We start from the raw sequence: 13,757 nt of genomic DNA, 5'->3' as shown, positions 1-13,757 counted from the left end.
ACTATTGGACTAGATGATCTTAGACTCCAAAATGTGACTTGTCTTAATGCCATTAGTGAAGATTCTTGGTTGTGGCATAGGAGGTTGGGTCATGCCAGAATGGATCTCATTTCAACCCTCTCCTCAAAAGAAATTGTTAGAGGATTGCCTAAGTTCAAATACACCAAAGATCACATTTGTAGAACTTGTCAATTAGGGAAACAATTGAAGAGCTCATTTGCCCTTAAAAATATGATTTCAACCTCCTACCCCTTGCAACTACTTCATATGGATCTTTTTGGACCAATGAAGACAAGTAGCCTAGGTGGAAAGAGGTACGTGTTTGTAGTAGTGGATGACTACTCACGATTTACATGGGTCATATTTTTAGCACATAAAGATGAAACCTATGAAAATTTCCTTATATTGTGTAATCAAATACAAAATGAAAAAGGTATTGCCATATCTTACATTAGGAGTGACCATGGAACGGAATTTGAAAATGTACATTTTGACACTTACTGTAATGAACATGGCATCAAACACAATTTTTCGGCACCTAGGACACCTCAACAAAATGGGGTTGTAGAAAGAAAGAACCGAACCTTCCAAGAAATGGCTAGAACTATGTTGCATGAAAATGATCTCCCTAGATACTTTTGGGCGGAGGCGGTTAGCACCGCTTGCTATATCATAAATAGGGTATATATAAGGCCAATTTCTAAGAAAACTCCTTATGAGGTTTGGAAAAACTTGAAATAAAATATAAGCTATTTTAGAGTGTTTGGTTGTAAATGCTATATCTTGAACATTAAAGATAACCTACACAAATTTGATAAGAAGTCGGATGATGGCATATTCTTAGGATATTCTACACATAGCAAGGCATATAGAGTGTTTAATAGAAGAACCCTAGTTGTAGAAGAATCCATGCATGTTACATTTGATGAGAGAGAACCAACACCTCAAGAAATGCCACATGATGAGGATGAACCTATTGAATACCTCTCACCTAAGACAAATGCTCCTCCCCATGCATCTACAAGTAATACATTACCTAGTGAGGAAGTAAAAAATGAAGATGATGACTCATTACCTAGGGATAGGAGAATATTGGTAGATCATCCTGAATCTCAAATCTTAGGTGATGCCACATCGCTAGTAAGAACTAGATCATACTATCGTATTGTGAGTAACAACTTGGCATTCCTATCCGAATTAGAACCAAAATCCATCAAGGAAGCCGAAAAGGATGAATATTGGTTGATGGCTATGCAAGAAGAGTTGAGTCAATTCGAAATGAACAAGGTGTGGAGGCTAGTGCCTAGACCTAGTGATCATCCAGTCATTGGCACGAGATGGGTGTATAGAAACAAATTTGATGAAAATAGAATTATCACTAGAAATAAAGCTAGGCTTGTAGCCCAAGGGTACAATCTGGAGGAGGGAATAGACTATGATGAGACATTTGCTCCTGTTGCCCGTATGGAAGCTATTAGGATACTCTTGGCATATGCTTCTCATAAAGGATTTAAACTATATCAAATGGATGTCAAAAGTGCCTTCCTAAATGGCTTTATCCAAGAGGAAGTGTATGTTGAGCAACCTCCAGGTTTTGAAGACTACAAACATCCAAATCATGTCTTCAGGCTAGATAAAGCTTTATATGGTTTAAAGCAAGCTCCTAGAGCTTGGTATGAGAGGCTTTGCACGTTCCTAGTGGAAAAAGGCTTTGAGATGGGAAAGGTGGATAAAATATTATTTATCAAAAGAGAAAAACAGGATATCCTCCTTGTCCAGATTTATGTGGATGACACCATCTGTGGCTCAACAAATCAAAAAATGTGTGATGAATTTGCAACTCTAATGGAAAATGAATTTGAAATGAGCATGATGGGTGAGTTAACCTACTTCTTAGGAGTCCAAATTAAACAATACCAAAACGGGATATTTATAAATCAAGAAAAATATACAAAGGAGTTATTAAAAAAGTATGGCATGGATAGCAGTAAGACATCAAGAATTCCCATGAGTACAACTGCTGAGTTAGAAAAGGATGAATTTGGCAAATCTGTCGACCAAAAGATGTATAGGGGTATGATAGGGAGCCTACTCTATTTGACAGCCAGCAGACCAGACATTATGTTTACCGTCTGTCTCTGTGCTCGATTTCAATCGGATCCAAAGGAGTCTCACCTATAGGCAGTCAAGAAGATCTTCAAGTACTTAAGAGAAACCCAAAGTTTGGGACTATGGAATGAAAGATCTACTGCCTTCACTCTCATTGGATATTCAGATGCAGACTTCGCTGGATGTAGAGTGGATAGGAAAAGCACTAGTGGGACTTGTCAATTCTTGGGCAAAGCACTTGTTTCATGGTTTAGCAAGAAACAAAATTCAGTAGCTCTCTCCACAACAAAAGCAGAATATGTGGCAGCTGGAGCTTGCTGTGCACAAGTCCTATGGATGAAAAGCACATTGATGGACTATGGAATTAAAATGAAAAATATGCTCATCTAATGTGACAATACTAGTGTTATAAGCTTAACAAAGAACCCCATACAACACTCAAGAACAAAACATATTGAGATTAGGCACCACTTCATTAGAGATCACTTACAAAAATGGGATATTTGCTTAAAATATATCAACATTGAGGATCAATTGGCGGATATCTTTACAAAACCCCTTAGTGATGATAGAATTTGTTATATCCGAAGTGCCTTAAACATTTGGAGTGCGGATCAAGTCAAAGAAATTGCCAAATAAATACTTTTTGCCCTTCACCAGCTTATCTATATAGTATTTATATATCATCCTTGTTTCGTAGTATCTGCATGAATGAGATGTCAAATATTAATCTTAAAAATCACTCAATTGGTACTCTTAGCCTTCTTAGTTCTCTAAGATGGAGAGGTACCTTCACTTTAATTAAAAATACCTAACAATTTGACATATGTCAACATCTCGATCATGAAGAGGTATATGTGCATTACTTGCCTACATATTTTTATACCATAAGCATTGATTTAGGGGAAGTACCTAACTCAATCTTCATTTACTCCTAAATTGCTTTACATTTTAGTTCACCATTTTCTGTCGATGACAAAAGGGGGAGAAGTTTGAAATTGATTATCTATTCAATTGCCTATATGCACCATATGCTTTTAATAGTTATCATTTATCATTGTGCATATATTGAGGGGGAGTTCCTGCATTCACTTGCCTACTATGTTACTCCACACTCACCCTCATAATCAATTTTATTTGTCATCATAAAAAAGGGGGAGATTGTAAGCCCAAGGGTCTACTCTCCTATCTTGTTTTGATGATTCTAAACATAATTGATTATGTTATTGAATACTAATCAATTTGCCTTGAAGTGTTGTGTTTAAGATATGATTGATCATTGAAGAAACCAACACACTACATGGTCATGCTTGAAGATGTACCAAACAAGAGTCAAAAGAGCTAAGTGGAGCTCACATCATCTCTCAAGCAAGCATACACAAGATGGAAGATCAATTGAAGACCAAGACTAAAGAGAAGTTGAAGGTTACATAGATATCATTATACATCCTTTCTCTTTAGATTTCTAAGTCAAGGCAAAGTGTTTTAAAATAGTTTTTCAAAAACAACATAAGAACTTAAGGTTTAGTGAATGGTTATGTGGTGGACCAACATGTTGGGACCCTTATAACATTCCAAATTATCTTACAAATTGAGTTCCAAAAGCCCAAAATCAAATAACAAGAAAATGTATAAAAAGTCTGCTGATTTTAGGCTTCTCGGAACTCCGAGAAATTTTCTCAGAACTCCGAGAAATGGTCCAGTAGAATTTTTCCTCTTCTGACCGTTCTCTCGGAACTCCAAGAATTTGTCTCGGAACTACGAGAATTTCTCGGAGCTCCAAGAATGGTTCTCGGAACTCCGAGAACATCGCGACAGCTGAGAAAAGAGCCGTTGGGATTTAAATTAAATCTTGGTTTTTGATATTAACACCCCCAAACGGTCATATTTGTACAAGAGGCTATATATACACCTTCAAGAGGATTATTTTCCTCTCTTTTGAACATTTGAAAAACCTCCTTAAGCATTCAAGTAAACTTGCAACCCATTTGAGCTTAAGATTTTATTTTTCTCCCCAAACTTGCCTTGCACTTGCAAATCTATTGAGTTTGGATTTAGAGCTTTCTCTTGCAACCACTATTGAAGAGCAATGAAAAGGTCTCGCATAGTGAAAATCCTTAAGGACGATCTTAAGAAGAGTGGAGTAGGGCTTTGCCCGAACCACTATACATCAGTGTGTTCCTTCCATTATCTTGCACTTTCATTCTTATTTGGTTTGGCACTTCATTTTATTTTAAATCTTATTTGCACTAACCAAAATTCTAATCAAGAGAAGAAAAATTAATTTAGGTTTAATACTTATTTTTAAAAAGGTATAAATTAGTGTTAAAACCAATTCACCCCCCCTCTTGTTAATTTCAATACCCCTCAACCCGATCTTAGTGGTAGAAATCTTCGATGTGTGGGGTATTGATTTTATGGGTCCGTTTCCCAACTCTTTTGGAAACTTGTATATTTTGTTAGGTGAAGATTACGTTTCAAAATGGATTGAAGCCATTGCTTGCAAATCCAATGACCACAAGGTGGTAGTCAAGTTCTTAAAGAAAACATTTTTTCCCGCTTCGGTACACCTTGTGCCATCATTAGTGATAGGGGTAAGCACTTTTGTAATAGACCGTTTGAAGCTCTTATGAAGAAATATGGTATTACTCATAAGTTAGCCACCTCTTATCATATTTTGAGAAAATCGTTTCAAGAGGGCGAAAAAGTGTTTCTCTACAATTCAAGATTGCATATCTTTCCAGGTAAGTTAAGATCCCGTTGGGATGGACCATATGTGGTTAACAAAGTTTTCTCTCATGGTGCGGTCGAGGTTCTGAATCCAAGCAATGGTGAGATTTTTAAAGTTAATGGTCAACGTTTAAAGCCGTTTATTGAGTTGTCAAAGCCGAATATGGAAGAAGTCATGGATCTCCATGAACCTTCCTATTCGAATCCTACCTAAGAGAATACGGTACGTATCCTCCTTTCTATTTTTAGTCCTCATATTTTTATTTCTATTTTTTTGCATGCATTGAGGACAATGCATAATTCAAGTATGGAGAGGGGCTACCTTTTAGAAAGTTTCTTTTCTTTTTGTTTTTGGTAATTTTTCTCAAATTAGAAAAAACTTGGTATTCTTAGAAAGAAAGTTGTTTTCCTATTTTAAGAAAGAAAGTTAGTGAATATTTTAAGTTTGGAATCCGAAAAATTTAGAAAGAATATTTTCCTTTCTTAGAGTTGTTTTCTTTTGGAATCTTTCTTTTAAAAGATTTAAATAAGAAATAGAAATAGAAAGTTGCTTTTTATATGGTACGGTTAAAAAGGAAAGAAAGGTTGAAACAAAAGAAAGAAAGAATTATTTTTAGAAAGTTTGCTTTTTTATTATAGTTTTGATTTGCAACCTTTTTTACTTGAGCTATTAAGTTTGAAGGGTTTTTATGCCTAGTTCCTTAAAGCCAACTGGCTTCAGAGCAACTGACTGAAAACTCCATACATGGGTCAATTAGAAAGCTTAATAAATCAAAGCATTGCACATAATCAAAAGTAAAGCATGAACTCATATGCATCAATGTCTATGATATATGCAAATCAAAGATTAGTCGGACACTGCTTAGTAGCCTGGGTGTTTGGTGCATGCCCTGCATATCATTCACGCCAAAAGCAGTAGAGGATTACAAAAGTGAGTTCTAATCTTAGAAAGTACGGGAAAAGTGAAAAGTATGGTGGGCCATATAAATTTGCAAATTTTCTACTAAGTTTCCAATTCTTTATGGTATGATTACATTAGAATCAAATTTAAGGTAGAAGAGTAGGACAAATTCAAAAGAGGATTCCAAGATTAAAATATTTTTCTAATTTTTTCAACTTGGGATAGGATGCAAAGTTTAAGTATGGGTGTATTCTTGTTCTTCTATTTTGAGTAAGTTATCAAAGAAAAAAGATTAGAAATTTTTGGCTCTATTCTATAGTGAGATTTGGAAAGAAAAGTTTGTTTTTAAAATTTTGTGTGTATATTCACTGCAAACACTTACGAGACAAAACTCGTTCACTAGGGTAACCTAGGGTTTCAAAGGCTTGTTGCACGTGCTAAGTGCAATCGTGATTCATACGAAAGAGAGTTAGGATTATTTTAATTTTTTGTTTGTTTCGGTGTTTTTAGTTATTTTTCTTCTTGTTTGCTTGAGGACAAACAAAGCTCAAGTATGGGAGAATCTGATGAGCACAATTATGTGTGAATGGTGGGTAGGAAAAGCATGCAATTTTCTCATTTAAAGCGGTACTACTAAGGTGTGTTCTTTGTTTTTGGTGTTTCAGGGTTATTCCTGAATTTCCACGGATAATGGGTCTAGGAAGATGAAATTTCAAAGAAATTACTCAAAGCTTGGAAAATCCTAACCGAAATTGACTTGTGCAATGTTTTGGCCTAATTATGGTTGTACGGTTCGGATCAGCCCATAAAAATGGTTTGGCGGGTGCCATCAATCCGTGGTCGATCAATTAAACGGCTTAGATCATCCAATAGTACAGCCGAGCTCATGTAACAATGCCTCACCTAATTAGTTAGGCCCAATTAGAAACGGTTTGATGAGGTTCAAGAGGGGCCGCTAATTGTGAAAATATTACAGTATGGTGGAATGCACAGATGAGAATATTTGTTCGCTCAAGTTGTAGGTGGGGTCCACTTTTAGGTGGTTGACACTCGTGGCCTACACCATGCATGCACCCTTCCTATTAGTCCCATGGCCTATTTCTAGGTTTCCAAATTGGATGAGTAAAATGGATGGTCCGGATTGTTCTATGGAAATGACTTAAGGGGGGAGGCAGTAATTTACATTTTTCTCATAAAATAGACGGTCAGATCATCCCAAGTAAATTATATTGGGGCCACAATCAAGTTAGATTGCAACCCATTAGATGGGTCGCTCGGATCGGTCAATGGAAAAGACTTAAAAGGGGGTAATTCATTTTCTTTGCCTCGGTGTGCACATCATTCCATTCTAATCTCAATACGCCTAGTTTTGAAGGGGACCCACTATTTATATTCTTTTCGGAAATTAAAGAATTCTATGCCATGAAGTTTCGGTCAAGATTGAAAGTGGGGCCTATTATGGTCGAATATTTGTGAAAGTGGATGATCACCTTGGACGGCCAAGATTATATCAAACCCAACACAAAAGCATTGGATCTAATTTGTGGCCGAAAGTCAAGGGTGAAACATTATTTGATGATCTTTTTGTTATTGACAAAAAATTAAGGGTTGGTTTTGTTATTGACACTCATTTTTTTGGATTGTTTCACACCTAAGAACAAGATTTGAAAGCAAGGATGGGTTGATGATTCCCAAACATAGGAAAGTCATTGGAAGCTTTCTATCATTTTCCTCTCTCATATTTAGAAGTGGGTGGCTTTATTAAAAGAAGGTGAGGCTTTCTTTTTGCAACCGAATATTCAAGGCAATATATACTTGCTATATTTGTGGGATGGATGAAAGGAAAGCCATGCACACTAAAATAGCCAATTGCTATTTTTTTGTTTTGTGAAAACGTGGGATCTAGAAACCAAAACAGTAGTTGCTTTTTAGATGGGATGATGTCATTGGAAGGCCATGCAAAGTGCCATGCATTAACCGATTCTCCAAAAGGGCAATGCCTTTTATAAATAGCATGTTACTATTATTTGGAAAACCACAGCTAAGGGTGGCGTTGGAAAGAGAAAAAATAAAAATAAAAATTGGCCCAATGTATCATTTCTTTATACAAGTGAGTCCCTCCAAAGCTAACTGTCCAAGATAAGTGAATTATTGCCTTATGTGCAAGTCGTTCATTGTTTCCGAAATAGAAAACCATTCCCAATATTAATTGGAGTTACCAACTTAAGACGAAGGGGGATATTCAGTGAAAGCTTTTAATTGGAAAAAAAAACCACATTTTCGGTACATTGGGACATTCCTCTATGTTCTTTTTTTAATCTCTTTTTTTTCTCTGTCTCTCTCTCATTCCCTTCTCTCTTACATATTCTCTCGGCTCTCTTTTTCTCTACACACTCTTGCTCTTTCTCTCTCTATGTTTTTGCTTGTTCTTTCTTTCTTTCTACTCTCTCTTATTCTTTCTTACTCTCTTTTCAAGCTCTTTTTCTTTTCTTTCTCTCAATCAAGGAACGATCCAACCGTCCGAGATCCTAATCCAAGTTGACACCAAGGAAAGAAGTAGGGCGATCAAGGATTCAACCATTGTTCGGAGGAGAAAAAGAATAAGTTTCTTTTATTTTTGTTCTTTATTTTCAATTCAAATCTAAGTTAAAATTTGATGTACACTTATTTTCAATTTCAATATTAAAGAGAGTATTTTTGTTCTTTTGGTTGTTCAAGTTCTATATGGCCTTTCTTTTCCCCTCTTTCTTTTTTATTTTTGTTTTTCTCTCATTTTCTATGCATAACTAAGTTCTAATTACTTAGGGTTTAGATGAACCCATGGGAAAGGGGAAGGATATTGATTAAAAAAATATTTTTTCGCAATCAATCATGCCATGGGAAAGGGGAAGGATATATATATGTTATATATTTGCTCGGTCCCAATCAATCATGCCATCGGCTTTCCCCTTTCATATGATTGACTGTTGATGGGTAAATTATATATATATATATATATATATATATATATATATATATATATATATATATATATATATATATATATATATATATATATATATATAAGATACAACTTGATTATATAATCGATGAACTCTTATGGAGAATGACATCTTTGCATCTTATCCTCCATAGACCATGTTTATTGGTTATATAACAAGCCAAAGCAATATTTTCAATTTAATCAACAATCTAACCCACAACCAATGGTGGATTCTTGACCCCAAGTAGTTTTCCAATTTGAATCAAACCCCTTTCTAATTAATTTTTGTTTGCAAATTAGTTTACTTTAGCTTTTCTAATTAGACTTTAGATTTTAGATAATTAATCAATTCTCTTAAAATTTGGTTCACTTTGCCTAGATATAGTAAATAAAGTAATAATCAAATTAAAGTTAGTTTTGATCTTTGTTTTGTTTAAGGAGTAAATTTATAGTAAGTTGTTGGCTCCGAGGTAAATCCACGGAAATCCTAAGACCCATGCCAGGCAATAATTTATTATTCTTTTATTTTCTAAATAATATAAAGATAAAAAGTCTACATCCTCTTCCCTGAGATCGACCCGTGACTGCATATGATCCGTGCACTTCTGGTTATTTAATAAATCAATCACTGTCTCTTTCCCTAGTGTCTGCTGGATGTGCCTCGGAATCGGTGTGTAAGAGGATCAATTATGCCTGTTACCTGCTGGGTCTGGTACCAAGAGGAATGAGTTCTCTGCTTCTAAAGGAGTTCCTAGAATGATGGATCCCCTTCCCAAGCAAATGTTCTCCGCAGGAAAAGTTCCGAAATCTAGGAAAGCTAGGGAGACCTTTAAGTCCAGGGCCTCTAGGTCGGGCCCCATTGGAAGAAAATTCAAAACTCGAAAGCTTAACCCCTTAATGAAAATTTCCTAAAAGGAAGTTCGAAAAATCCACAGAATCTTTTCAAGTAGAGATGAAGGATAAAAAATTCGGCTGGATCTCAGATAGTAATAATCTTCCCCTTCCTCTGCCTAGGGCGTGTGTTGCTTTTGGGTGAGTGATCAGTGGTCTTCCTCTAGCTTCTGTCTAAGTTGAAGCTAGATGGCCTAGGAGAGCGGGGCTCCTATCTGATATAGTATTCTAAGTGGGGAATTGAGGAATTATTGGCTGGCACTTCTTCAAATGAAGAAGGATATCGGATAATTGGTGCTTTAGGCATGCAGCAGAAGGTCTCTTTTATATTATTGCTTCTGGGTATTATGGAGATGCCGCTGTACTTAATAAATGTTGACATTTATCACTTGGTGGGGAAGAGTAGAGATCTGTCACGATCAGGAAATGACCCCTCAAAAGGTTTTGGCTCTTTGAGTATAGTAATTATTATATTTCTATTACCGATACAAGGGGAGTTGAAAAGGTTCCTTCTTGACTTGGGTTAGAGGGTATGAATACGTCGGCTACATAAATATTTATTTAGAAGGGCTTTCTTCGCACGCTATAGTGGAATAGGGGATAGGTCCTTGGTCATTGGCTATAATTTGGCGATGACCTTTATATAAAGGTTTAGGGAAAACCAATAGGATCCGACATGAGATTTGGCAAGAGGTCTACTCTTGAACTTTCGCTCTCATCTTGAGATAGCCAAGAATGGAGCATCCAAGCGATACCCACAGGAAAAGGAAGTGGTCCATGGAACTCTTGGTGTTGGAAAAAACACTTTACAGGATGAAGACGATGATTTATGATGAGGAGAGGGCTTCTATGAACGACCGGACCCACAAGGAAGTTACGAAAGACCTCCTCAAGAAGCAGTGGAAACTGTTTAAGGAGGCCCAAGATAACATTGAGGATTTCCATCGTCTATCTCGGTCACTTTATGTAAAGGACACTCATTTGCCTTTAAACAAATACCCCTTCTTCAATTTAATCCTGGCCAACGAGAGGAGCTTGAGGAAGTCTCGATGGGAGGCTAATAAGGCGGTGAGTATTCGTCTGATGGAAGAAATGATTGCCAGTAGAAAAAGTCTGGGTTTTAAGGAAATGAAACCGGTGGACCCCCTCACAGACATGCCGGACTACCAAACCCAACATCTTTTAGGAGAGCTGGAGAAGTGCTCCTCTTAGGGGTGAAATCCCTTGTGCTTTCTGATTAGGAGTTTTGTGTGAAAGAACGGTGGTCTCGCTTATCTTCTAAGATCTTCGGTTAAGATAGTAGCAATTTTGGTGGGTCCTTTCATGTTTTATGAATGAGTCTCGAGGTAGATGGTGAAGATGGTATTTAGGCTTGCACTGGTTAATGTAATGGGATAAGAGGAATTTTTGGGAACTTTTATGCAGCAAGGCCTCGAGTTACTTCCTAGGCCATTTTATGATGTAGCTTTATGAGACTCTTGGTCCCCTACTTATGTATATACGGTATGAATATTAATACAACTGGTGTGGACATGGCAGAGGATTGGTTTTGCTTAGCCTGTGCTTACTGGAACTTCAAATGGCGGAGTTGTTGTCGATGGTGTAAGCAAAACAATCGGGACCACCTACTTGGAGTTACAATCCCACATCCACGAAGGGGGTTAAGGAAAAGAAGAAATAAGGAGAATTCAAATTGGAGATCCGGGGATTGGAATTGCTCATCCTGTAACTATCTCAATTTCAGATGGAGGGACAAATTCCGGAGGTGCCATTTGACTAGAATGGAGGGTACTCTCTCGTCTGGTGAGGAAAAAATCAACCTGGATGCCACATTGGATAATGCTAACAAGGAAGCTGATCGATGGCCTGATTCGGAGACGATCTCTTCTCTGATTGAGGGGGGGAGGAGGTACTCCGTCTTTAATCATCTCGGGCAAGGAAGTGGAAATAAGATTGGATACGCTTAAAAGCTGCCTCATCGGGAAGAAGAAGAATACATCTGGATCCCTTGATGATCTTTGGCAGTGGGCTAAGAGATCCTGGAATATCCCTTCTCTTTCCTGTCCATGCGACTTATCAAAGAATGAGCTTTTGTTTATGTTTGAGTCGGATGAGGAAGCTGCTATGATCCTGGCCAAAGGAATGGAGGCATGGGATAGCAAATTGCATTCTCTCTCTCTCTCTCTCTATCTGGAACATAGAGTATGTCCAGGGTGTGGAGGCGATATGAGTTAACTTTTATGGCATCCCTCTTCATGTTTGGGCCTTATCAACAGTTGAAGCTTTAGGTAGCTTACTTGGTCGAATCTTGAAAGTAAAAATGGAAGGGGATCATAACCAGTGCATGTCATTCGTATCAGCTAAAATTCTCATTCCGTGGTGGAAGCTGCTTCCACCCTCTATTCAGATCCGAATATTGGGCCAATGTTACACTGTGTGAGTTGAAATTCGGAGTAATAGATGTCAGCTGGGTGCTGAAACCTAAAATCATAATCCTCAATCTGGAAAGGCTCCTCCCCTTATGGAGCTTGACCCCTCGATGACTGGTACTCAGAAACCAGAAAAGCTACAGGCAGTGCCGGGGAAGATGCCATCACATTGCTCAAAAATTCTGGGTAGGGAGACCGTTGACCCTATGGGACCCACGGATTCAAATTTCAAATTTGAAATTCCAAGGGTAGGCCCGAGTACTATTCTAATCGCAACTTATGAGGAGGTAAAATTAGGTTCCTAACAAGTTTTAATCTTTTGAAAACTCTAACCCAATTTTGAAGATTAAAGAGATAAAAAAGGCAATTAAGCACACAAGTTAAATCCTAAGTGCAATGCAAATATAAAGCAAGAAATAAGAGAGAGTGCACCCGAGATTTAAAGTGGTTCGGTCCTCAAAACGCGAGGCCTACTCCACTCCACCAACCAAACCCGTTGATGGCTTCACTATGTTGATCTTCTTAACTTCGGCGAAGATCGGTGCCAATTACAATTCCAATTGCCTTTAACCTTGGTGGCAATCCTCACCACGGAGAGTGGGCTTCGCTTCTCCGAACACTCGCCCGAATACAATCGTTTGAACAAGAAAGAAAGAACAAAAAATCCCTCACAAGGGTTTACAAGGTTTGTAGAAGATGTACAAATTTGAAGCCTATGATCCAAATCCTAATTCTAGAGGATGAGAGGCATAAACAAGCTTAATACACTCTTAGGATATTCCAATAGGTTTTTAAAGTGTTAGGATTGATAGATGGGAAGTTTAGAATACCCATATATATAGAAAACCCAAATATGACCGTTTGAGGGGCATAGTGGTAAATCTGGCAACATCCCCAACGGTCATAATTTTGTTCCCGACATAGTGGTCTCGGAGTTCCGAGAAATTCTCTCGGAGTTCTGGGAATACAAACAGAAGTTGAAAAAATGCTACTGGACCATTTCTCGGAGCTCCGAGGAATTTCTCGGAGTTCCGAGCTCGGAGCTCCGAGAATATTCTCGGAGTTCCAAGAAGCCTATATGCAGCTGGTTTTTTAATTCTGTTTCTTATTCATTTGGGCTTCCACCTCTACACCAAGTTGTGATTGTTTATGAGGGTTCCAAAGTGTTGGAACACCACAAGGACAATCTCTTAAACATTTAGGGGTGTGTGATTTACTTTATTTATGCCTCTAAAAATCTAAACTAGGATTGGATCTTTACATTCTAAAACGACTTCGATCTTCAATTGGATCTCCGATGTCTTTGCCTTCCTAATGCGGTCAAATGAGAGCTTTTTGGCCTTAATCCAAGCAATCTTGTCTTAACACAATCATGATCTACAACTTAGACATTCAAACACATTAGTGATATAAAATCACTTGTGTATTGGAATCATCAAAAGAAGATGGGAATGCCAAGGTGGAAACCATTGGGCTTACAAAATTTCATCACCTGACAGCAGCGTCAGGTCACCTGCATGGTATTGTGTCTCCCTCCTCTGTCCTTTCCTATGAATGGCGATAGGGCCTTGGGATTTTCAACCCTCATAGTCTAGTTTGCCCCCTCCCCACGTTATCGGAACCTACTAAGAAAGGAGGGTCCAGAAGGAATAAACAACCTTCTTGGCATGTCAGTTCCCTGCGTCAAAAGTTACTGAAGCGTAGACTTGCGAAA

This window comes from Tasmannia lanceolata, unplaced genomic scaffold (genome assembly GCF_043159265.1).
Source record: "Tasmannia lanceolata isolate RefF3 unplaced genomic scaffold, GAP_Taslan_0.1 ptg000002l, whole genome shotgun sequence".
Taxonomy (NCBI): domain Eukaryota; kingdom Viridiplantae; phylum Streptophyta; class Magnoliopsida; order Canellales; family Winteraceae; genus Tasmannia; species Tasmannia lanceolata.
The sequence above is the reverse complement of the archived record's forward strand: the minus strand, read 5'-3'. Positions refer to the sequence as shown.